Source organism: Mobula birostris, chromosome 10, assembly GCF_030028105.1.
Source record: "Mobula birostris isolate sMobBir1 chromosome 10, sMobBir1.hap1, whole genome shotgun sequence".
Lineage (NCBI taxonomy): Eukaryota > Metazoa > Chordata > Chondrichthyes > Myliobatiformes > Myliobatidae > Mobula > Mobula birostris.
In genome coordinates this window covers 69789530-69816037 of record NC_092379.1, presented here as the reverse complement: position 1 = coordinate 69816037, position 26508 = coordinate 69789530, and the positions used below count along the sequence as shown (strand labels likewise).

General features: G+C 44.3%; 1 long non-coding RNA gene across 2 annotated transcripts in view; it reads left to right on the top strand.

The window, feature by feature from the left end:
* The window catches only part of LOC140204104 (uncharacterized), a 119102-nt gene that overhangs the window by 78262 nt on the left and 14332 nt on the right, over positions 1–26508 (top strand). For both annotated transcript variants that reach the window (XR_011887532.1, XR_011887531.1), the window contains one exon: positions 23712–23873. This is a non-coding gene — a long non-coding RNA (uncharacterized lncRNA). The remainder of the gene's footprint in view (positions 1–23711; positions 23874–26508) is intronic.

Here is a 26508-nt window from a genome sequence, read left to right as displayed (position 1 = left end):
AACTGAATTCCATCTAAAGTGCCAATCAAGCCCAATCACCTTTCTTATGCTTTGTAACTCCAAAACATAAAACAAAATGAAAAAAAAACATGGATCCGGGATAAATCATGTATGTTCTTAGTTTTACTTCTAGCAAAACACGCACGATCGATGGGGTGGCGCGATAACGTATGCCATTCACACACTTTTACATATTACCCGTAATTAATTATATATGCAAAGAATGCTTAATCAAATGATATTTTTATGATATTACTCAAATATTACAGAAGTATTAAATACAAAGCACTTCTTTCTGCTTAGCTATAAACACCAACAATATAGAATGCATCTCAATATGTAGATATAAATACTTTATACTTTATACTTTATACTTTATTGTTGCCAAACAATTGATACTAGAACGTACAATCATCACAGTGATATTTGATTCTGTGCTTCCCGCTCCCTGGATTACAAATATTAAATATTAAAGATATTAAAAACAGTAAAAATTAGTAAATATTAAAATTTAAATTATAAATCATAAATAGAAGATAGAAAAATGGAAAGTAAGGTAGTGCAAAAAAAAAACCAAGAGGCAGGTCCAGATATTTGGAGAGTACGGCCCAGATTCGGGTCAGGATCCATTCAGCAGTCTTATCACAGTTGGAAAGAAGCTGTTCCCAAATCTGGCCGTACGAGTCTTCAAGCTCCCGAGCCTTCTCCTGGAGGGAAGAGGGATGAAAAGTGTGTTGGCTGGGTGGGTCGTGTCCTTGATTATCCTGGCAGCACTGCTCCGACAGCGTGCGGTGTAAAGTGAGTCCAAGGACGGAAGATTGGTTTGTGTGAGGTGCTGTGCCGTGTTCACATTCTTCTGCAGCTTCTTTCAGTCTTGGACAGGACAACTTCCATACCAGGTTGTGATGCACCCTAGAAGAATGCTTTCTATGGTGCAGCTATAAAAATTAGTGAGAGTTTTAGGGGACAGGCCAAATTTCTTCAGTTTTCTCAGGAAGTAAAGGCGCTGGTGGGCCTTCTTGACAGTGAACTCTGCTTGGTTGGACCAAGTCAGGGAATTTGTGATATTGACCCCGAGGAACTTAAAGCTTTTGACCTGTTCCACTTGCGCACCACCGATGTAAATTGGGTCGTGCAGTTCGCTATGCCTTCTGAAGTCAACAACCAATTCCTTCGTCTTGCTGACGTTGAGGGATAGGTTATTGTCTTCGCACCATGCCACCAGGTTCGTAATTTCCTCTCTGTACTCTAACTCATCATTACCCGAGATACGGCTGACAATTGTTGTCTCATCAGCAAACTTATATATTGAGTTTGATGGAAACTTGGCTACACAATCACGGGTGTACAATGAGTACAGCAGGGGGCTGAGTACACAGCCTTGTGGAACACTGGTGCTCAGAGTGATTGTAGAGGAGAGCTTGTCCCCTATTTTTACAGCCTGGGTCCTGTCTGTGAGGAAGTTGAAGATCCAGCTGTAGATCTGAGTGCTAAGGCCCAGGTTCCAGAACTCACAATTCAGTTTATTTGGAATGAAGGTATTAAAGGCACAGCTGTAGTCAATGAAAAGGAGCCTTACGTATGCGTCTTTATTCTCCAGGTGTTCTAAGGAGGAATGTAGGGCCAGAGAGATGCCGTTGACCTGTTGCTTCGGTAGGCGAATTGCAAAGCGTCGAGGTTGACCGGTAGGCTGTAGTTGATGTGTGCCATAATCAATCTCTCGAAACACTTCATAGCAATTGATGTCAGAGCCACAGGTCGATAGTCATTCAGGCATGCCAGCTTGCTCTTCTTCAGCACCAGGATTATCGTTGCCTTCTTAAAACACGAGGGGATCTTAGACTGAAGCAAGGAGCAGTTGAAGATGTCAGCAAACACTCCAGCTAGCTCGCTTGCACAGGCCCGGAGAACCCGTCCTGGGATGCCATCTGGGCCCATCACCTTCCTTGGATTTATCTTCAGGAAGGCCCTTCTAACGTCCTCCTCGGTGACGACGAATCTCGATGCCACCAGGTCCGGTTCATCCGGAGGGAGCGGGACGCTCCTCTTCTGTTCGAATCTTGCATAGAATACGTTAAGTTCGTCAGGAAGAGAAGCGCCACAGTTATTGATATTCCCAGCCTTTTCTTTGCGCCCAGTGATCTCATTTAGACCCTGCCATAGTCTACTGGCATCCCTCTGGTTAGCCTGGGCTTCCAACTTGGCTCGATATTGCCTCTTGGCGCCCTTAATGGCTTTCCGGAGTTCACGCCTCGATCCCGTGTAGCGACTGGTATCCCCGGACCTAAAAGCCGCAGCCCTAGCCTTTAAAAGGGGCTTGACCTCATAATTCATCCAAGGTTTCCAGTTAGGGAATACCCGGATCGTCTTGTGAGACACAGAGTCCTCCATGCATTTCCAAATAAAGTCTGTGACAGCTGAGGCATACTCATCGAGGTTAGCTGCCAAGTCCTTGAATGCTAACCAGTCCACCGACTCAAAGCAATCACGGAGGACCTCATCTGTTTTCTCTGTCCAACACGACACTACTTTCGACACCGTGACCTCCCGCTTCAGTTTCTGTTTGTAAGCCGGGAGAAGTACGGCCTGATGGTCCGATTTTCCGAAGTGAGGTCGTGGGACAGAACGGTAGGCATCCTTGACTGCCGTGTAACAGTGGTCAAGTATATTCAGGCCTCGGGTGGGGCAGGAAACATGTTGGTATAACTTTGGCAGCGCCTTTCTGAGGTTGGCCTGGTTAAAGTCCCCGGCTATAATGATCAAAGCCTCCGGAGACCTGGTCTCAAGTTCACTGATGTTGGCATACAGTATGTTCAGAGCACACTCCATGTCCGCCTGGGGGGCAATGTAGACTGCTGTCAGTATGACCAAGGTGAATTCCCGTGGCAGATAGTAGGGATGACATTTCACCGACAGGTGTTCCAGGTCCGGGCTGCAGGAGCTTGTCAGTGCCACTGTGTCCGAGCACCACGCAGTGTTGATCAGTAGGCAGACACCACCTCCCCTCGTCTTGCCCAAAGGTGCCGTGCACTTCATCTGATGGATCTAAAATCCCTCCGGTCGGATGGCGCAGTCCGGGGTGGCAAGGGAGAGCCAGGTCTCAGTGAAACAGAATATATATATATATACACAGAAAATATATACTGTATATACAGCATACTATATAATACAAGTACTAAATAAACATTCAATGCACAGTACATTTTAAATTGTTCCATTCAGGCCTGAAGATTCAATCGCTGAGGAGGATCTCTTATTCTTCTGGGATAACTTTTCCTGCCAAGGTGGGGTCATTCTGCTTGGCAGGTGAGACTTGTGGCTGTGAAACAATCTCAGGTTCCGGTGCCTCCTCCGTATTGGTTGTAAGAGTTGACTCAGGGACTGCAGGAATTGTTGGCATCCTGAACAGTACCAGGGAAGTTGCTTGATCCGCTGATCAATCCCAGGCCAAAAGACAAAGCTTCTAGCCAACGCTTTCATTTTGACCACACCTAGATAACCAGCATGTAGCTCCTCCATCACTTTAGCTCTCAGCTTGGATGGTGCAACCACTCTCGATCTCCACATAAGGCAACCTCTGGCAAGGGCAAGTTCATCCTAGCGCAGGTAAAAAAAAAGGGAGAATGGAATTTCTGCTGCACATTCCAGCCATTTTGATTTGCCATGTAGACCTGAGACAGTGTGGGTTCTTTTCTGGTTTCCCTTTTGATCATCTCGGCTGTAATAGGAAGACCTGCAATTTTTATCGGGGAGAATACATCAAGAGGAGTGTTCTCTTTTGTAAATTTTTCAGGTATTCTCTTTTCCAAGGGTAAATGGGGCAATCAATGATTAATTGTCCTCTTGAATTCAATCTTGCAATTGCGTCCTCCAAGAAACAGAGCCCATCTCTGCATTTATGTTGCTGCTATTAGTGGAACATCCTCCTGTGGATTGAAAATGGACATTAATGGTTGATGATCAGTAATGAGGGTAAACTCTCTCCCATCCAAGGTTGAAACATTTTACACGCCTAACTGAACTCAAGGTCTCGCTGTCAATCTGTGTGCAATTTTTCTCTGCCGGAGTAAGAGAACATGATGCAAAGGCTATGGGCGTTCATTTCCATCACTCATAATGTTTGACATGACTGGCCCTATACCATGCAGCAAGGTGGTGCAGGCAAGCTTCCTAGACAATGTGGATCATAATGTGTGAGTACAATATCTGATGTCATTACTTCCTTTGTCTTTTGGAAAGTCACCCCATACTGTTTTGTCTATTGCCATTTCTTCCCCATCTGTAGTAATGAGTTTGAAGTGGGGAGCACTGTTGACACATTTGGCAGGAACCCGTTATAGTAGTTGACAAATCTTGAAAAGGACCTCTACTGTGACACATCCTTTGGCCTTGGAACATCCACCACTGCTTGAATTTTCTCAGCACACTTGTGTAAATCTTTTGCGTCAATGGTGTGCCCACAGTCAGTGATGTTTGGTTTAAAGAATTTACACTTGTTGCGTTGTGCTCCGAGCCCACAATCTTTTTAACACATTCTTGAGATTTTGGAGATATTCTTTGACATGCTTTCTGGACGCAATAATGTCATCCAGGTAACAATGAGTTACCTGGACAGCCTTGCAGCACCTGGCCCATAGCTTTCGACTGGAGTGCAGGTACAGATGCTACTTCAAAAGTAAGCCTCTTACAGAACTTTGGACTCTTCTTCCATCTCCACCTGTCAGATCCATCCTTCTTGGCTACTGGGACCATTGACATTGCCCATAAGCTCCACTCAACCTTGGAACAATTTCTTTCAGCCTTCGTGTGATTGAACTCATTGGCTATATTATCATGAAAAAGCGTAAGGAACTGGTGAGGCTTTGTAAAACTTGAATGTGGCATTTTCATTTGACACTATTTTACCCTTGATATGTTCAAACTTCCAAGGCCATTTTTGACTACTGCTGTGAGTTGACTATGGCAGAGGATGCGGCATGCAAATGGAGGATATATCTCCAGTCCAGTTGTAGTTGTCTCAGCCACTCACGACCACACAAAGTTGGCCATCCTGTTTTTACCATACAAACCCAATGTGGCTTGTTGTTTGTTGTATCGCATTGTTACAAATGTCACTCCCACAGAGTTGTCTTTTCTCCGATATAAATTCTTAGTTGGATACCTGCAGGCTTCCGTTTACTATCTTTGAAATGTCATTCAAACTCATTCTGTGGAATGACTGAAACAGCTAAGCCAGTGTCCAATTCCATTTTTATTAACTTGCCATTCACCTCTGGAGTAAATCATGTTGCTTGTCTATTGTTAGTTATCACATTGTAAATCTCATGCCATGGTCCGGTCCGTGAAATCCGCATTCCGGTTCACGGTCTGGTCGGTGGACTCAGGACTCCGGGTCTTCCAGCTGTCCCTTGTTTCGGTTGAGTTAATCATAGGCATCTGATTCCCATCTTGGGGCTTGGAATATAAGTAGCCTTGGGGTCGAGTGTGGGTTGCTGGCTCGTCTTGTCTAGATCCCCTGGGAGCAACCTGCCGCTGGAAGGCTAGAGCGGCCACTTGCCATCTTTAGGTCGTGTTGGAGAACCATCACTTCATAGAGCCTTGCTGTCGGTAGTCGGAGCTGTCTTTGCTGTATGGATTCAGCCATTTCCCGGGCCAGCTGAGTGGCCATCAGCCACTCCAAGCTAGGTAGAGATCCGGCTGTTTCCGTAGCCAGCCGAGCTTGCTGGCCGTAACTGCGACTCGGAGCAACCCCGATGCAGAGATGGAATTGTCTGTCGTTCTTTGGTTTTGTCTCTTCTTGACCTTGACTCCATGGGGTAAATCAGGCCGTTCTGCCGTTGCCCTGTGGGGGGATCTGTCTTGTCTTGTCCTCGTCTCCGTGGGGTAAGTCAGGCCGTTCTGCCATTGCCCTGCGGGGGGACCTGTCTTGTCTTGTCTTTGCCTCTGTTGAGTAAGTTTGGTCGTTCTGCTGTTACCCGACGGATGGACCTGTCCCACCTTGGTGTGGAGATAAAGTTGAGTCCCGGCTTCTCTAAGGATAAATCCCAACTCTATGTCTATGTACTGTCCAGTCTCATGTTAGTGTCGTGTTAAAGATAAGTCCCAACTTTTCGAAGGATAAGTCCCAGCTCTATGTTAATGTACAGTTCCCAGTTTGTCTCTGAGCTCCAGTCTCCAAGTTATCAGCCTCAAGACCCCAGACCCCAGCCTTGTCCTGTCCTGTAGACATGTCATGTCCTCGCCTAGTTCTGGGGTCCGAGCCCGAGGCAACACCAAGGTTCTGGGTCCTTGTCCAGTCTCTGGCTCGGAGCCCAAGCCCAGGCTCCTAGTTCATGGTTCCTAGTCCTGGTCCCGCCTTCCCAAGCCCAGGCTCCTAGTGCATAGTTCATTATCCTGGTTCCCTGACTTGTCCATGTCCTAGCCCAAGTTTGCGTTCTTGTCCCTGCTCCTTGTCTGTATCCTGTCACATCCTTGCTCTAGTCAAGTCCTGTTCCTAGTACTTCAGTGTCTGTGTCTTGCACTTGGGTCCATTCCCAACACCCCCACTGTGACATCTCAAGGCTACTCAGTCCTGTTTCATTGTCATCAGTATCAGATTTTTCCTCAAAAGCATGCAGATCAATGCTTTTCTTGAAACTGCAACTTGACTTGCGATCTTTCTCTCCTTCTTGTATTGTCCATATATTTTTGACTGCCTGACATGCTTTCTGCATATGTCCTAATTTATGGCATTTTCTTCAAGTTCCACCTTAAACCCTGCATTGGTCTGGTGTATGCGAGCCCCTAACACAATGGTAACGCAATTTGTTCTACCTGGTCTGTTTCTGTTTAGATATTACAATTTTGTTCATACTCACTTTCATTCCTACATCAAAAAGATAGATGCAACTCAACTCAATTGTGTGTCTATCTTTTGTTTCCATTGATACAGCTATTTCAACAGCTCTTTTAAATGTAAGCTGTGCTTCAATTAGGAGCCATTTTTGAATACTTTCTTGTAAGATTCCACAAACTAAATGATCTCACAGTGCATCATTAAGCTCATCATTCAACTGACAATGCTTAGACAATTTCTTCAATTCATCCACATATGCTGAAATGAACTTCCCTTCCTTTTGATTCTACTTTTGGAATCTGAACAGTCTTCAATCAAAAATGGTTTCATTTTGAAATGTTCCTGCTTTACTTTCACAATATCAGCAAAACTCATTTTGGCTAGATTGGGTGCAGCAGTCATACCTCTAAGCAAACTGTATCCTCTTCCAGCCAATGCACTCAGCAGAACTGGCACTCGCTTCTCATTGGCTATTCTATTTTCTTTAAAATACTACTCAATTTCCTTAGTATGCAATATCCAGTTATCTCTTGTGCAATTGAATGCATCTATCTTTTTGATGTAGCCAGCCATTTCTGTTTTTATTTAAATTTACGATTATTATTATCACCTGGTAGTCACTGTTTATGAACCCATGAATTTGTCTGCTTTCTGCCTTTTTTAACTCGACCACCTCTGTCCCTTCCCATAGAAGCATGCACTGTGCTGTATTGTTTTACTCAATTGTTTCCACAGCACTTTTTTCTTAACTTGATTGTCTCACTGTGCTTCATCAGGAGGGTGGTTATCTTGGGTTCATTTAAAACTTGCTTGGTATCACTGTTATGTTTTCTAACTCCAAAATATAAAACCAATTGAAGGAGAAACATGGAGCCTGGGTAACTCATGTGCGTTCTTAGTTTTAGTTTTAAAGAGACACTCATGTATGGCATGGTGGCATTATGACGTACGCTATTCATGTTCTTTTATGTATAACCTGAAATGAATTATTTAAACAAACAAGGAATGCTAAATCAAACAGTAATTTTACAATATTACTCAAATGTTACTGAAATATTAAGTGTTGTTGTTTGTCCATCGTTGTCGTCGATGAAGACTTCGACACCATGATGGTGGCGAGACTAGCGCGTGATTTCGATTTAAGTGAGGGAGAGTTGTGCAGCGTCAGCCTCACCCTCTCTTCCCAATTCCCATCTGGATCCAGTGGCAAGCCATAGTCGAGACAGCTGGAGATGGGACTAGGAGCAGTGGATGACCAGGACATCTTCTGTGTTTTGTCGTGCTCTACACATTCCACAATGCTTGCAGAGACCGCCTTCTTGACCGTTGGACCTTCCATGGGTCTCGTCTGCTCAATCCGCTGGAATCTGTCTTCACATGCTGGGATAGACAACTCCCTATCTCACTGAGGGTTTGAGACCCGTCGGCTACCCTCACCTGGTTTAGACAGCTTGTCAAAGCCGTTGCCCGGGGTGTTGGATCTATCCCATGCAAATAGCTACCAGGAACCACAGGTGAGAGCTGAGTGCCAGGTGGGGACCAAAGGTGGACTAACCGCCTTGAAAAGAACACAACATGTTCCCCCACCAGAGGTGCTACCCCTCCCTGACACCCCATACACCCATAAATATTAAATACACAACAGCGGTCATCCAAATTGTAATGCTAAATAATGGCAGAGTGTTGCAGTTACGTAGTTGAATCATTAACTCAGAGCTCCAGTAACCCAGATTTAATCCTGACCTCAGGAGCTAACTATGAGAAGTTTGCATGTTCTCCGCATGACCTTATGGGTCTCCTCCAGGTGTTTCAATTTCCTCCTACATAGCACAGATATTCAGATTGGTAGGTTGACTGGCTGATGTAAATTTCCTGCAGAATATCGATGTGGAAAATTCTGGGGTGAGGGGCTAATAGGAATGAGAGCCCAATTAGCTAGTGGGAAAATTAGCAGGAATGGCAGGAATGGGATTGCTCCTTGAATGAAAAGGAACCAGATGTATCAAGTAGCCATCATCCACTGTGTGTGTGAGAAGGAAATATGAAAATATAAAAAATGCACTTATTGTTTGAAGATAAAGCACGTCAACGGTGCCACTAGGTTTGAGGAGACCCTAAGGTGACCACACTCTGTGGTGGCCTCTTCTGTTCTGTTAATCCCAGGCACAGACAGATTTAGATGGAGGTCAGATTCAGACTAGGTCGGTATTAGTGCTAGGGGATGACACTCCTCAGCAACCAGATGTTCTCAGTTCACTGTCTTCATATCCAATCAGACAATAGCTCAGAAATTTGACTGTCTTGCTCTGCCTGTCTCAGTAACAAGCAAATAATGGACTGAAATGTGACGATGACCAATTTCGAGTCCTTTCACACCACTACAGAAGCTCAACCAAGTGTTTCGCAGTTTGAGTGGCACTGATATACTCTCTCAGTGTCAAAGGTGAATTTAGAGCCATAGATTTGTACCACACAGAAACAGGCCCTCTGGCCTACCATGGCATACTGACCATCGTGTCTATCTGTTCTGGTTCTATTTACCCACATTTGGAATGTAGAACTTGTTAGCTGTGGGAGGAGTAGTTTAGAAATCTGTAATGATACTCTCTATACTTTACTGTAGAGTTTGATAGACTGAAGGCATTCTCATTGATACATTCTTAACAGGGTAGATGCTGCAATGATATATTCCCTGACCGAAGCATCTAGGACTAGAAATCACAGTCTCAACATAAGGGATTGTCATAGATTAAAAGGACAGTGATAATATAAGATGTCTTCACCCTGTGGGTGGTGAATCTTTGGAATTCTCTGTCCTATGGCTGCAAAGACTTGGTCTCTGTTACATTCAGGGCTGCGATTGATAGACTTTTGGATATTAAGGGGATTACTGCAAGAAGATGATGCTGAGGTAGAAGACTAACTTGATCTGAATAGTCTCCTCTATGGGTGCTGCACCATTTTACAGAGGATGTGCCAATGGCATATGGTTCCTGTTGGAACATCACAATGCAAGCTTGCCTACACTGGGCACACTACAAATTTTAGAACACAGCACCAGAACGGGGGCCCATTACGTCTTGCATATTCCATTTGTCACATACTGCTCAATTTTCACCTCTTCTGTCAGTCTCCCCAGCCTCACATTCTGAAATGAAAATCAGAACAGAAACCTCAGATGCAGCAAATCTGAAATGAATGCAGAAGATACGAGAAACTCTCAGTAGGTCCGGTACTAGCATTGGGGGGGGGGGGAAGAGAAGTAGTTAATATTTTAGGTCTAATTAAGGGGAAGTTGGGCCCACTTGTATGTAATATGTGTTGCAAATGCCATGTAGTCCGTAATGCATCAAGTTTATGGGCTGTGTAAAGATATATTAGTGGAGCAATATTATATAGTCTCTGATCAACAGTGTGTAGGCTATGTACTGTAATATTGTATAGGCTTTGTAATGTATATTCTGTGTAATGTTCTACAGGTTGTGCAATGTTCTCAAAGCTGTGCAATTCATAGCTTCTGCAATGTCATACAAACTGTAAATCTCATAGTCTGAAATACTGCAGTGTGTTCGATATTTATGGCCTTTCTGACACTGTATGGTCTGTAAAATGTTGTATAGGCTATCTTACAAAATATGTCTAGCAGGTCAGAGAAAAGAAAGAATGATGAAAAAGGGAGACAAGCTCAGATAGCCATTCCTGATAAAAACAGTACTAAGGAATGAGTAACTTAAAGTTGGAGAATTTGCCAATTCCTGATGGTCCTGTTTACCAGTAGCCTGATTCCCTAATGCTCTGGTGCCCATAACAGACGACCCAATTATTTCCACCCTCCCACATATGGAGCTCATCCTTGGATGCTTGTGACTGAGTCCCAGTCCCAGATCATGCAGGGAAGCTAGATAAAATCTCACAATCAGGGTCAAGTTTACTATCATTAACATAGATGGTGAAATTCACTGTTTTGAGGCAGCAGTGTAGTTCAAAACATAAAAGTTACAAATATAAACAAACAAATAAATAAATAACCATTGAAAAGAGGAATAGTGAGGTCGTGTTCATGGGTTCATGGACCAGTCAGAAATCTGATAGCAGAGGGGAAGATGCTCCTCCTCAAATGGGTTTGGGTCTTCAGGCTCCTGTACTTCCCCCATGATGGTAGTACCGAGAGGAGGGTATGACCCAGATGGGGAGTCTCCTTAGTGATGGATGCAAACTTCTTGAAGCCCAGCCATTTGAAGATTTCCTTGATGGTAGGGAGGCTTATGCCTGTGAGGAAGCTGGCAGTCTACAACACTCTGCAGCCTCATTCAGTCCTGTGCATTGGTGACTCTACTCCAGGCGGTGATGCAGCCTGTCAGAATGCTCTCTACCGTACAATGTAGAAACATGCTAGGGCCTTTGGTGACATATCAAATCTCTTCAAACTTTTGTAATGAAGTATAACTGCCTTCATAATTGCATCACTGTCTTGTGCCAAGGATAGATCCTCTCAGATGCTGACACCCAGCTGCTCACCATTTCTACTGCTACACCCTCAATGGGGACTGGCGTGGGTTCTCCCGGCTTCTCCTGCCTAAAGTCCACAATCAGTTCCTTGGTCTTGATGACATTGAGTGTGAGATTGTTGTTGTGACACCATCAACCAACTGACCTATCTTGCTCCTGCTCTTCTTAGGCACCAGTATGATTGATGCCCTTTTCAAGCAGGTGGGAACATCTGACAGCAGCAGTGAGAGGCTGATGTTCTTGAACATTCCAGCTAGTTGGTCAGCACAGGTCTCTGGTTCTCTGCCAGTTATCTGCTCCACCTCCCTGAATGACCATAAGACATAGGAGCAGAATGAGGCCCTGTGGCTCATCAAGCTTTCTCTGTCATTCCATCATGGCTGATTTAGCATCCCTCTCAACCCCATTCTCCTGTGTTCTTCCTGTAACAATTACTAATCAAGAACCTATCGACCTCTGCCTTAAATCTACTCAATAACTTGGCCTCCACAGCTGTCTGTGGCAATGAATTCCTCAGATTCACAACCTTCACTATGTCGGAAGATCAGAGTAAATCAGCTTCCGGCAATAGTCAGAGTACCTCAGCAAGTAATGGAAACAGTCCTGAGCGTGTTCTGTCAGAACATTTGCATGCTGACCTCAGGGCATACCCAGACTTCTATGTTTACCTATGACCTCATATGTAGTACCTGCTGCATCTTGGCACTGTGCTGGGTGGCAGGGACTCTAGGGCCTGGTGCTGAGCGTATGTTGAACTCCAGACCTCCTGACTCAAATGGGGAAAGCTTCCAGAAGTGGCAAGTCTTTAGTGGCAGATGCATAATCGCTCACATGGGGAAGTAATGTCAGTCGACAGAGACAGTCATGTCCTCTTTCCATCCTGAAGCTTCTGGCCTAATCCTGAGTGCATGTTCCCACATGCTCAGTCTTCCCAACTTTGGCTAACTATGACAAACACCATCCAGTATACATCTGTCAGCATGGCTCCTCTCAACAAGAAACTCCCACGAGGACGGTGGAATTGAATTGAATTGATTCCTCAACTACTGACTAACAAAGACAAAACCCAAATTATGGAGAAATTCCTGTCTGGGTCTGCCTCATGCCTGGAGGCTGGGAGTTGAGGAGCTCCAGTGGAGGGAGGGATTCCAGAGAGGGGCAGAGGGGAAGGTGAACTGAGAAGGTGGAGACCACCCATAAGGAGAGAAGCAGACATTCTACTGCAGAAAAAGGAGGACAAAGGTGCCCCCCACCCATGAGCAGAAGCTGCCACAAGATGGAGAGGGGTGAAAACATCTGGGATGGGTTTCTGTTATTTTGTTCAAATCTTGCAACAGGTAGACCTGACCAGTAAGTGATCAGTACCACCTTCTATTATTTCACAAAGACTTCTATTATTTCAATTGTTGCACATAGGTTTGCCCTCCTGATGTTAGAGACTGTTCCTAAATAGTGTAATGAGTAGCTGTCTTCCAGGTCTCAGCATTGTGCAGTTCCCAGATGTTGGTGCAATGGGAAGCTGTCCAAGATGTTGACGTAATGGAATTAGTTCCTAGATAATGGTGTAATGATATTCAGAGCTCCAGATGCTGCATGAGGAGGAGCTGTCATCCATATTTGGAGGTAATGTTGGACATTCTCAAGGTGATGATATTTCCAGATGTTAATATCACAAAGGGCATTGCCATTATGTGGCATAATTGCAGATGCACTCTAGACATTATTGCAAAGAGGACTGTTCATCAAATATTCATGTGATAAGTGGCAATTCTCCAAATGTCAGTGCTCTGAGAATCAAATCCATATGTTGCTGTAATGGGGCCCTTCAGATGCTGATACGAGGAGGAGATCCTCCAGATATTACTGTAATGAGGGAAGGTCCAAGGATATTCTGCTGCTGAGGGACATACAGTATATCAGATGCCATTGTAATGAAGATCAGTCCTCCAGATGTTGGTATAATGAGGATCAGTCCTCCATGTGTTGGTGAAATGATGGACAGTCCCCAGATGTTGGTATAATGAGCATAGATCTGCAGGTGTTAGTTCAAAGATCAACCGTCACCGAGTGTTGGTGTAAAGAGGTCAGTCCTCCAGATATTAGTATAATAAGCATCAGAACTCCAGATCCTGCAGCAGTGAAGAGTACTCTTTCAGATGGTGCTGGTAAGTGTCAGCACTCCAGATGTTGCTGTGATGAAGGTCGCTATTTTGGAAGTTGATATAATAAGAAGCATTGCTCCAGATGTTGGTATTATTTGCTCCATAAATAGCTCCTGATGTCTGCATCCTCATGTCAGGTTGAGTTTATTGTCATATCCACAGATGAAATGAAAACCTTACTTGCAGCAGCATCACAGGCACGCACTATAACATCATATAGCAATATTCACAAAAATAAATTAAATATAAATTATACATTATTTTTGTAAGAAAGAACACAATTAGAATGGGAAAAAAAGAGCTAAGTCCATTTGACTGCAAAGTAAACTCTCCAGTGCAACCTATTCCTGTGTGAGTGGAGTGGAGCTATTGCCAGTTATAACAAGACTGTAACTAACACTGCTCCAGGTCTCTGCCAGATGCCTGATAGAGTCGTTTGCCTTTTTTGGGCGTTTTGACCAGAAGTTGTTAACTTTTGCTTGTTGGCTTGTTGATAAGTGGATGTAAATACTGTTAACACTGCTTGCTGATTCTGTAATTTTCCATGCCTGTATTAGGACTATCCTGGCTTCATGACTCTTGGACTGCAGCTTGCAATAATTATGCTGGTATGTGTTGGTGGATCGGATAATCCCTTTCTTTATGTGCAGCCCTTAAAACGACAAACAATCTAATAAATATCCTGCAGTTCTCTGCTCACACTCTAACCCCAACTTGAAATTTAAAAAAATAGGTACAATTTTGTACTGACAACTATATCCCTATTGTCTTATAATGACATACGATTTACCCCATTGTTGTAATGCATTTCACATAAAGGTTAATCTGTGAACAACAGGATCCCATCGCAAACAGTGAGGTAATGACCATAACTTGCACACAGCTTGGTGGTGATTGGGATGCAAAGTAAAGTCCTGCTCTTTTGTGTAGTAGTTTTATAGGAACCGTGGATCATCTGAGGTTCAAACAGACATTTGCTTGAGTTGATGTACAGGGCTTTGAAGTGAGTAGTTCTTCATACATTTTATTATTTCAAATCAAATGAGCCATACACAAACAGGAGACAATCTGCAGATGCTAGAAATCCAAGGCGACACACGCACGATGCTGGAGGAACTCAGCAGGCCAGGCAGCACCTATGGAAAAGAGTAAACCATCTGTGTTTTGGACCCAGACCTTTCATCAGGCCTGGAAAGAAAAGGTGAGAAGTCGGAGAAAGAAGGTGAAGCGAGGGGAGGAAAAAGTACAAGATGGTAGCTCATAGGTGAAACTGGGAGAGGGAGAGGAGTGAAGTAAAGAGCTGGGAAGTGGGTTGGTGAAAGAGATAAAGGGCTGGAGAAGGGGGCATCTGATAGGAGAAGGTAGAAGACCATGGAGGAAAGGAAAGGGTGAGAAGCACCAGAGGGAAGTGATGGGCAGATGAGGAAGTGGGAATTGGGCAATCGGGCAATGGTGTGGTGGGGGGTGGGGGACGCAATTACCGGAAGTTCAAGAAATTGATGTTCAGGTTGGAGGCTCCCCAGACAGAATATAAGGTGTTGCGCTTTAACCTGAGTGTGGGCTCACTGGGTAGTATAGGAGCCATGGACTGACATAAGACCATAAGACATAGGAGCAGAATTAGGCCATTCAAGCCAATGAGACTGCTCTGCCATTCCATCATGGCTGATTCTGAATCCCACCCAACCCCATACACCTGCAGTCTCACCATATCCTTTGATGCTGTGATTGATCAGGGGACTATCAACTTCCACCTTAAATATACCCACAGATGTGGCCTCCACCACAGTCTGTGGCTGAGCATTCCACAGATTCACTACTCCCTGGCTAAAAAAAATTCCTCCTTACCTCAGTTCTGAAAGGTCACCCCTCAATTTTGAGGCTGTGCCCTCTAGATCTGGGTGCCCTCTAGATCTGGATACCCTCACCATAGGAAACATCCTCTCCATATCCACCCTTTCTAGTCCTTTCAACATTCGGTAGATTTCAATGAGATGCCTCCTCATTCTTCTAAATTCCAGTGAACAGAGGCCTAAAGCTCTGAAACCTCCTCATATGTTAACCCCTTCATTCCCTGAATCATCCTCATGAACCTCCTCTGGACTCTGTCCAATGACAACACACCCTTTCTGAAATATGGGGCCCAAAACTATTGACCATACTCCAAGAGCAGCCTGACTAGTGGCTTATAAAGCCTCAGCATTATCTCCTTGCTTTTATATTCTATTTCCATTGAAATCAATGCCAATATTACATTAGTCTTCTTTACCACAGACTCAACCTGTAAATTAACCTTCTGGAAGTCTTGCACGAGGACTCCTAAGTCCCTCTGGAGTTCTGATGTTGGAACCTTCTCCTCATTTAGATAATAGTCCACACAATTGTTCCTTTCACCAAAATGCATTATCACACATTTCCTAACACTGTTTTCCATTTGCCACATTTTTGCCCATTCTTCCAATTTGTCTAAGTCCTGTTGCAACTGCATTGCTTTCTGAACACTATACTCCTCCACCTATTTTCATACCATCCACAAACTTTGCCATAAAGCCATTAATCCCATTATCCAAATCATTGACAAACAATGTGAAAAGTAACGGTCCCAATACTAAGGAACACCACTAGTTACTGGCAGCCAACCAGAAAAGACCCCTTTTATTCCTACTCACTGCCTCCTGCCTGTCAGCCATTCCTCCATCCATACCAGCATTTTTCTGTAATGCCTTAGGATTTTATTTTGTTAAGCAGCCTCATGTGTAGCACCTTATCAAATGCCTTCTGAAAATCCAAATAAATAACATCCACTGCATCTCCTTTGTCCACCTGCTTGTTTCTTCCTCGAAGAACTCTAAGAGATTTGTCAGGCAAGATTTTCCTTTACAGAAACCCTGCTGCTGACTTTGACTTATTTTATTATTATTCTCCAAGTACCCCGACAGCTCATCCTTAATAATATAGTCTTCAACACTTTCCCAACCGCTGAGGTTAGGCTAACTGGCCAACAATTTCCTTTCTTTTGCCTTCCTCCCTTCTTAAAGGGTGGAGTGATATTTGTAATCTTCCAGTCCTCTGAGAGTATGCTAGAATGAAGTGATTCTTGAAAGATCATGATCAATGCATCCGTTATTTCTTCAGCAACCTCTCTCAGGACTCTGGGATATAGTCCATCTGGTCCAGGTGACTTATCCACTTTATGACCTTTGAGTTGACATGTGGGAATGGGAATGGGAATTAGAATTGAAGTGGGTGGCCATTGGGAGATCCCACTTTTTCTGGGGTGTGGAGCATAGATGTTTGGTAAAACAATCTCCCAATCTATGCTGGGTCTCACTGATAAGACAGGAGGCCACACGAGGAGCACTGGGTACAGTAGATGATCCCAACAGACTCACAGGCAAAGTACTGCCTCACCTGGAAGGATTGAATGGTAGTGAGGGAGGAGGTGTAGGTGTAGGCGTGACATCTGTTCCACTTACAATGATAAGTGCCGGGAGGGAGATCAGTGGGGAGGGACAAAGGGACAAGGGAGTTGCGTAGGGAGTGATCCCTGTGGAAAGTGGAAAGTGGAAAGTGGGATGGGAGGGAGAGAAAGTGGTGGGATCCCATTGGAAGTTCCAAAGAATTATGTGATGGATGGGGAGGCTGGTGGGGTGGTAGGTGAGGACAAGATGAACCTTATGCCTGGTGGGGTGGCAGGAGGATGGAGTGAGGGCAGACATGCATGAAACAGAAGAGAAGAGAGGTGAGGGCAGTGTTGATGGTGAAGGAATACAAGCTCCTTTCTTTGAAGAAGGAGGAGGACACCTCATTAGTTCTGGAATGAAAAGCCTCATCCTGAGAACAGGTGTGGTGGAGATGGAGGAACCAGAGAAGAGGATGGCATTTTTACAAGTGGGAAGTTAGGCAGAGTTGAAGTCCAGACAGCTGTGAAATCTGTGGGTTTATAAAAGATATCACTAAATAGACTGTCACCAGTGATAGAAACAGAGAGATCGAGAAAGGGGAGAGAGGTGTCAGAAATGAACTAATGTTAGACACTATTTTAAAAATGAACCTTTTAGTGAAAGGTTTCATTGGAAAAATTTATAATTTACTATTACAACAGGATAACTATCCTTTACTTAAGATTAAGCAAGATTGGGAAAGAGTGTTTAACATGACCTTGAAAACAGAGGATTGGTTGCGAATTTTGAAGCTGGTTAACTCTTCTTCGATTTGTGCCAGTCATTCTCTAATTCAATTTAAAATTGTACATCATTATTATTTGACAAAGGAGAGATTGTCTAAAATATTTCCTAATGTAAATAGTCGGTGTGATAGATGCAAAACTGAGATAGTTATATTGACATATATGTTTTGGTCGTGTTCTGTATTGAAACAATTTTGGAAGTCTATTTTTTCTACAACTTCTAAAGCTTTAAAAATCAATTTATACCCTAATAAATTGACAGTTTTGTTGGTATAACTCCTCAATATATTCACAGTATTTCTATATCTGACCAATACTTAATTGCATTTGTCACATTATTGGCTAGAAGGGCTATTTTATTGAAATGGAAAGATGCCTCTGCTCCCACTTTGATACAATGGTTCTCTCAGGTGACGGTATGTCTTACTTTGGAAAAAATTAGAAGTCGAACTTTTGATCCTAAATTTGACTTCGAGAAAAGGTGGGGTTCTTTTGCCCATTATTATCATTTGACTTGAGTTAATAAAGATGGTCCTTTTCTGATGCTTGGGTAAATGGATTTGGTTGGCGGATTGATGTCTTTTTTTTAATGGAAGCTTGTATGGCGTATAGCTCTGGGTTTGTGCTCCAAATGGTTTTTTTTCCCGTTTTTTTTGTTATTAGGATTTTTTTTGTTTTAGTTAGTAGGGGTTCTTTTTTTCTTTCTTTCTTTTTTCCATTAAAAAAATAGCTTTAACATTTTGTTTTTTTTATTATTGATATACTGTTCAGTTTGGTTGATAGTTTAACTCTTATTCTACATATGGATATGTTGTCTTGATTATTTTGATGCATTTTTCTCTGTTGTTGATTTTCAATAATAATTAATAAAAAGATTAAAAAAAGAGAAAGAAATGAACTAAGTAAATTTGAGGGCAGGGTGGAAGTTGCAGGCAAAATTGATGAAGTTGACAAGCTCGGCATAGGTGCAGGAAGCAGCACCAATGCAATCGTTGATGGAGCATAGGAAAGGTTAGGGAGTTATACTGGTGTAGGCTTGGAACATAGACTGTTCTACTTAGCTGACAAAAAGGCAAGCATAGTTGAGACCCATATGAGTGCCCATGGCTACACCTTTGGTTTGAAGGAAGTGGGAGGGGCTGAAGGAGAAATCATTGAGAGTGAGGGCCAGGGCTGCAAATGGAAGAGGGTGGTAGTGGAGAGGAGCAGGTCCAGAGAGAGGGGACCGCTTAAAGGCCCTCTAGATGGGGGGGTGGAGGAATATAGGGACCAGACTTCCATGGTGAAAATGAGACGACTGGGGCCAGGGAACTTGAAGTCAAGAGTGTGTCAGGTGTCACAGATGTAGGTAGGAAGGGATAAAACTGAGACGAGGTATGCAGATGTAAATTCAGTGGGGTAGGAATAAGTAGAAATAATGGGTCTACTTGGACAGGCGAGTTTGTGGATCTTGGGTTGGAGGTAGAAACAGGAGGTGTGGGGTAAGGGAACTACGAGGTTGGTGGCAGTGGATGGGAGATCCCCAGAGTTAATAAGGTTACTGATGGTGTGGGTGACAATGGCCTGGTGCTCCTTAGTGGGGACCTGTTCAAGAGGTAAGTAAGAGTCTGACAGTTGTTGCATGGCCTCAGCAAGGCAGAAGTCAGTCTAACAGACTACTACAGCCCCCCCTTATCTGTGGGTTTGATGGTGAGGTTAGGATTCATATGCAGAGAGTGGAGAGCAGCGCATTCAGAAGGAGTGAGGGTAGACTTGGAGAGAGGATTGGTAAAGTTGAGACAGTTATGTCTCATCTGCAGTTAGCAATGAAAAGATCCAGAGCAGGCAAAAGTTCAGAGCGGGGTGTCCAGGAAGAGGAAGAGGGTTGAAGGTGGGAGGAGGAGTCATCAGTGCGAGCTGGAGAGTCCTTGCCAAATAAGTTGGCACTAAGACGGGAGAAAAGCTCGATGTCATGGTGGGCGTGGAACTCACTGACGTGTGGGCACAGGGGGACAAAGATGAGGCTCTTACTGAGGTCCGCAAACGGAGGAGTCGTGGTGGTGGAGATGAACAGGTTGGGTCAGAAGGTTCTGCCTCAGAGAGGGGAACATCAGAGGAAATTGTGAAGACACCGCAAGGATGAGAGCTTGGATCAGAGTTGGGAAGAGTGTTGGTAGTGACTGAGAGGAAAGGAGAGGATTGGGGTTTTCAGGGAAGGTGGGGTGGGAGGAAGATGGAGTGTCCAAGGACCCAAGAGCTGACAGTGGCCTGACAGACACAGAATTGCAGAGTGGTGCTGGGGGAACGGGAGACTGGGCTTCCAGCAACACAGCACATCAGGTCATACACTCATTGTTGCTGCCGCTGTTGAATAGAACTTAATGGATAGCACAGTGGTGTTGCCAGTAGAACCAATGCCTCTCCACTCCAGAGTCCAGTGCAGATCCTGACCTCAGCAGCTGTCTCTGTGAAGTTTATGTTTTCTCCCTGTAACTAGGTGGATAGTCCGTGTAGACACAATGGGGCAAAGAGCCTGTCTATGAATTTCACAAAAGGAAAAGTACATTGATTGTGAGTAATTGTCGCTCCACAGAGTGCATGGATGTGTTTGGACCTGACTCAGCACTGCCACGCCATTGCTACTTTCCTTCAGAACACATTTAGTCTTATGGTTTCACATCATCCCTTGACAAGGAAGCTTCAAATCAGGGATCCTTGTTGTTGAAAAGCACTCGGAGGAAGCAGTAAGAGTGGCAAGACATAGAATGGCCTCTGGAAGGAGATTTCATTGTTCATCTGCAGGAGTGGGCTGGTAGCTCCATCACAACCCAGGTGATAGGGTTCAGTAGGACCCAGAACTATTGTCTGTGGCAGGTAGTATTCCAAATCTTTGTGACAGGATGTTGAGCAAAAAGCATGACACAACATGCGAAGCAGGCCATCCCACAAAACTCCTTCCCCATGTGGACCCATATTGACCAAATCAGTCACTTCACATAGCCAGTGACCCAGATTTCATCCTGACCTTGGCACTGCCTGTGTGGAGTTTGCCATTTCTCCCTGTGACCATGTGGGCTTCCGCTGGGTGTTCTGGTTTCTTCCCACCTCCCAAGGCCACAACGATCTGTGAATTGTCTGCCGTGTATAGGTGAGAGTGGTAGAATCTGAGGGAAGTAGATGGGAATGTGAGGAGATTGGAGACATGGAAAACTAGTTGGACTGTAGGATTGTTCTGTAAGCTTACATAACCATGATGGACTGAATGGCATCCTATGTGATAAGAAAATATGGATACATAAAAGTCATCTTGACCCTGAGGAACTGCTAATGAGAAGAGGAACTTGTGCTTCAACAGTATGACCTGTCCAGGCCTCAACTGACAAACCTTACACCATTTCCTGAGCACTGATGCTCCAACACCTTCTCTCACAAGGAAAATGGAAGTGTTTTCAGAATGCTTAAACCTGATGGTCTGATTAATGGCAAGCTGTGGCTCTGATCGACAGCTCTGACTAGATTACACACAAGCTTTTGTTCCTCACTGGGTAGCAAGAACAAGGGCTCAGTGCAGTGTCCAACAGCACCAAATGGGTTGTGTAAGGAAAATATTATTTATCCAATTGAACAAATTTCCTTCAGTGCAAGCCTTCCAAATATTTGTCACTAAGGAACTGTTCCAAGTGCCCTCATTTCTCCCACCTCAGTACATTTCCAAACACACATTGAGTTTAAGATAATTTTATAGATCAGAAACTAGTTCTGGTTGGGAAGTTGAAGCCTTTGGATCAGTGTGGTAGACATTGCATAACGTCAGTGTTCAGAAATTCTGACAAAGATGTTTGCCAACCTGTTGAATATTTCCAGCACCTTTTGCTTTTCTTTCTTGGCATTTACAGTCCTATTGTTATTGTGCTACACTGTGACAAGCAACACACAGCCTCTCCTTTAAAGCTTCAGATTCAGCACAATTATTGAACTTCAATTGGCTTAACCTTCCACAACCTTGATATGAGTATTCCAGATGCAACGCATTTGGAAAGAGTTAAACTAATTCCCAGTTAATATAAATCCTTATCCAGTCCAATATAATATTTCCCAATATTCCCTCACGTGAGTTTTTGTGAGTTCATGATTTTGTGGATTTAGTGTCATAAAACGTAGAATTGGGACTGCGGTGCTCGGCAACAACCCTGTACAGTTGTCCTTCGCTCATCTCATATTTTTCCGTATTCCCACCAATTCACGTCATGTCCTACCACTCACCTGCATGCTAAGGACAATTAGCATGTGGGAGGAAACTGGAACATCCATGGAAACTGAAAGTCAAATTCCACACAGACAGCAGCCGAGCTCAGGACTGAACCAAGGTTTGGAGTGGTGAGACACCAGTACAGTATGAACATGGATAGATGGGAAGGTGGAGAGGGAGAGAGGGAGAACAGAAAGGGAAGAAGACGGATGAATAGCAAAAGGGAAGAGAGAGAGAGGCAAGGGAGAGCAGCAGGGAAAAAGAGTAGGAAATAAGAACGAGGAAGCAAGAGCAGAAGAGGAGGAGGATGAAGGGAGAGCAGGAAGGGAGGGAGTGCAGCAGGGAAGGACTGGAGAGCTTGTGGATGGACTGAGGAGAACAGAACAATGTAAATCATTAGACAAGGTGGGTGAAGTTCAAGTTGCACCATGCTTGCCCATATGACTCATCCTACACGTACACAATGCCAAAGGCATCTGGCCAAGCCAACATTGAATCTGTTTACAGAACCACTAAAACCACTGCCACAGTAACAAGAACCTTCTACTCAACAAAATGAAGTTTTATCAAGTGATAAACAATTAAGAAATGAGCAGAGATTAAACCGTCACATGGGAATGACCAACAGCACCCAACTGCAGCAGATATTTACACAGTGGGTGGAGCCTCTGTCTCAGAGCCAGGCACTGAGGTTCAGTCCTGACCTCAAGTACTCTCTGAGTGCTCAGGTGCTTGTGGATGCTGGCCAGGACAGCTTTCTATGCTAATCCTTTTTTATTGCAGTTGACATGTATCCCTGATTTCCTTTCTTTTCCATGTACCTGTCCAAATGCTGTGATTATACGTGCCTCTATCACCTCATCTGACAACTCATTCCATATACTCACCACCCTCACTGTTAAAACATATCCCTCGGACCTCCTTTAAAGGTTTCCCCTTACTTTCTTAAACGTCTGTGCTCATATTTTAAAGTGCCCTACCTTGTGGAGAAATCTCAGAATTATCCAACCTATCAATACCCCTCATCATTTTATAAGCCCTAATAAGATTAAGCTTCACCCTTTTGCATTCCAGTGAGACTAGCTGAATTCTCCAGTTTCCTGTGACAACCCAGGGATGTGTGACGGTAGCTTAACTAGCCACTGTACGAGGGGTGATTGATAAGTTTGTGGCCTAAGGTAGAAGGAGTCAATTTTAGAAAACCTAGCACATTTATTTTTGAAAATAGTCCCCTCCTACATGTACACACTTAGCCCAGCGGTCGAGGAGCATATGGATCCCTTCTTTGTGGAAGTGGTCCTCAGCAGGGGTGATTGATAAGTTCGTGGCCTAAGGTAGAAGGAGATGAGTTATACAGTTCTCGTTAGGTACATTTGCGGTTCAACTCTTTGTGTGATTATGCAGATAGTTTGAAGTTAATAACTCATCTCCTTCTACCTTAGGCCACAAGCCTATCAATCATCCCTGCTGTGGACCACTTTCTGGAGGTCCAAGACACTGACTTCTACAAAGCAGGGATCCGTATGCTCCACGACGGCTGGACTAAGTGTGTAAATGTAGGAAAAATAAATGTGCTAGGTTTTCTAAAATTGACTTCGTTTACCTTAGGCCACAAACTTATCAATCAGCTCTCGTAAATTGCCCATGCTGAGTGAGTAGGAGAATCTGGGAGAACTGGTGGTGATAATGTGGGGAGGAATCGAATGGGACCAGTGTGAATGGGTGGTTGATGGTTGGAATGGATTTGGCAGGTCAAAGGACCATTTTTTACACTGTATCCCTTTGTAGGTACTGCAAGGTGTTTAGACAGCATCGGTGAAGGAGCCCTCTTGCACATCGGTATCACGAGTTGTGGCTAGAAATGCTGGTTTAAGACGGCGCTTGTGAATCAGCGACTTCTTGCTGCTGGCCGATGAAACAAGGAAAACAACTAAATGCTTTGTTAATCTGGTAAGTGATCATCGCAAACAATAGTCTGTAACTTCCCTTTGGACTTGATGTGGCAGAATTGAGGCAAGGTGAGGCAGCAGGCTCATCGCCGAGAGAGAAGGAGACCCGAGGTTTGATCAATTTCGGCCAAGCCAAATCGAGACGGCGGGGTCCAGACCCCAGGGCGTAGCGAAGCAACTGAACCCAATGTTTGGATGATGATCTCGGCACTGGGCCAAGTTGAAAAGTCAGAGTGTCGGGGCCCGAGGCAAGGGACGGGCTGGTTCAGCTCGCTGCTCTGCTCTGCGCTGAACTACGGGTCTGGGAACGGACTTTCTTTCTGGGCTTCGGTTCAGAACGCTGCTTGTTTGCTTTTATTGTTTGGGTGACTTGTTTTTTTTTCTTCTGCACTTTGGGTGTTTGACGATCTTCCCTTTTAATGGGTTCCTTTGGGTGTCTTCGTTTCATGGCTGTCTGTTAGGAGACAAATGTCAGGGTTGTATAATGTGTACACTGATAATAAAGGTACTCTGGAGCATGCAGAGCTTTCTGACTTCCACACCAGAGACCCAGCTGCACTGTTTGTAGCCACATGCACAACACAGCTATTTCGTCATTCTGGAAGTGTAGAAAAGTGGTGAAGGGGTGGGTTAATGGCTTAGGTGGTCAGGGATCCAAGAAATCCAATCACAATCGGTCAGCACATCCTTCCTCTTCCCTGCACGTTCCTCTAGTTAAATCCCAGTTCAGAGGAGGGAGGAGAGATCAGGCCTTTGTGCAAACATCAGAATTCTCCGGGGAATTTTGAAATCTCTAGGACTGAGCTAGGCTCCATTATCTCCAGATATTTCCTCCTCTCTCTTTGCACGTTTCTCCAGGGTTCGAAGTTTACATTCCGTTTACAGACAACATCTGGCTGTGGGCTGCCAGCAAAGCTCTAGGGGTCACACAAAGAGCAGATATTTCCCTGGGTAGGACAGAGCTTTCCAAACATTGCAGGTTTAATGCAGGAAGTTCTGCTGCATTAAATTTTCAGCAGTGAAAATTCTTCAGTCAGGATTCCAGCTGGCAAACGACAAGCAGCAAACCTCATTTTTTTTTGTATCATTTGCTTGGAGCAAATGTTTCAGTAAAAGATCCTTTCAAACAGAAAACAAAATTATCAGCAAGTGAATTAATTTGACACCCAAGTATACAACTTACTGCGTACATAGGTTGTACACAGGTTGTACACAGCATACTCGTTTCAGAGTGTGTAATCAAGCTTGTCCTTAGATGGGCTGTGTATAGTCTGCTCCCTTACACTGCTGTGTGTCCAGTGCATTTCTACCCAGAATGCTTACAACACCTTGTACAATTGATGATATACTATCTTCACCATGCAGAGCTCCTTGCAAAGCACACTTTACAGTGCTGTCTGTGTGGAGTTTCCATGTTCTCCTGGTCACCACATGGATACCCCTAGAGAGCTTCCCACATCCCAAGAATATGTGGTCAGATAGGTTAATTCACCATTGTACGTTGCCCCGAGTGTTATTGTGAGTGGGAGGGAGAGCTGGTGGTGAGCTGATGGTAATGTGGAGATTACAAGGGGTTGTAGTAGGATTTGTGTAGATAGGTGGCAGCTGGACTGACTTATCGGCTGCAGGGCCTGTTTCTTTGCTTCGTGATGCTCTGACTTGATGTCAGTCAATGGCTTACATAACTGAACTCTAACCTAGAAACACACACAGAATGCTGGAGGAACTCAGCAGGCCAGGCAGCATAGCACCTACGTAAAAGAGTACAGTCAACACTTCAGGCCGAAACCATTCATCCACACAGAGCTTGTCAATGATCTGCTTCTTGTGCAGTGTAAATGTGTTTTACACAGGCCATGTTCATGCTGTTATTTCTTTGCACAAGGTCTCCACAATTGATTTTCAGACCAGGATGAGGACATTCGACATGTTATACAGGCCTCACACAGTCTCCATACAAGACATCTCTGACATACACAGAACGTGTACCATCCAGTCCTTACGTAGGGCGTAGAAAATCTGTTCCTCTCACAGACTAGCTTGAAAACTTCATCCGTTTTTGTGTTTATCATATGCCAATATAATTTGGATCTCCGTCAAATAATGTAGAATTCTTCAAATGCCAGTGCGAAAAGGTGGAATGCAGGCAGAAGGATTTTCAGAAGGGACTGGTGTTTACAAAAGTTCACTCAATTCAGTATGGCTGCTGCTGATCTCCCCTCTCAGCTCCAGCTGCTGCGGAGGAGAGAGAGATTTCAGGTCAGTGGGAGGGAACACATACAGGGATAGAAGGGCTCTAAATCATGGGAATGGATGCCAAAAATGGAAGCTTGTTGTGCAGACAAGAGACGCAACAAGGCCAGTCAAGCAGGAGGTAACTGAAATGGAACGGAAAACACAGAACACAGTACAGTACAGTACAGTACAGGTCCTTCGGATCATGGAAAGTGTATATTTGGCCGTTTATACCTGCACTAATTGAAAGAAAAGCTGTTAAACCTTCCCCTTCATGGCTCTTCAAGTAGGCACCCCAGTACTGTTTAAGCATGGAGAGGGTTTTCCTCATTCCCTTTCTAATCTTTTCTTCTGATTATTTTTGACACGGCCACAGGAAGTAAACATAGAAACGTAGAAAA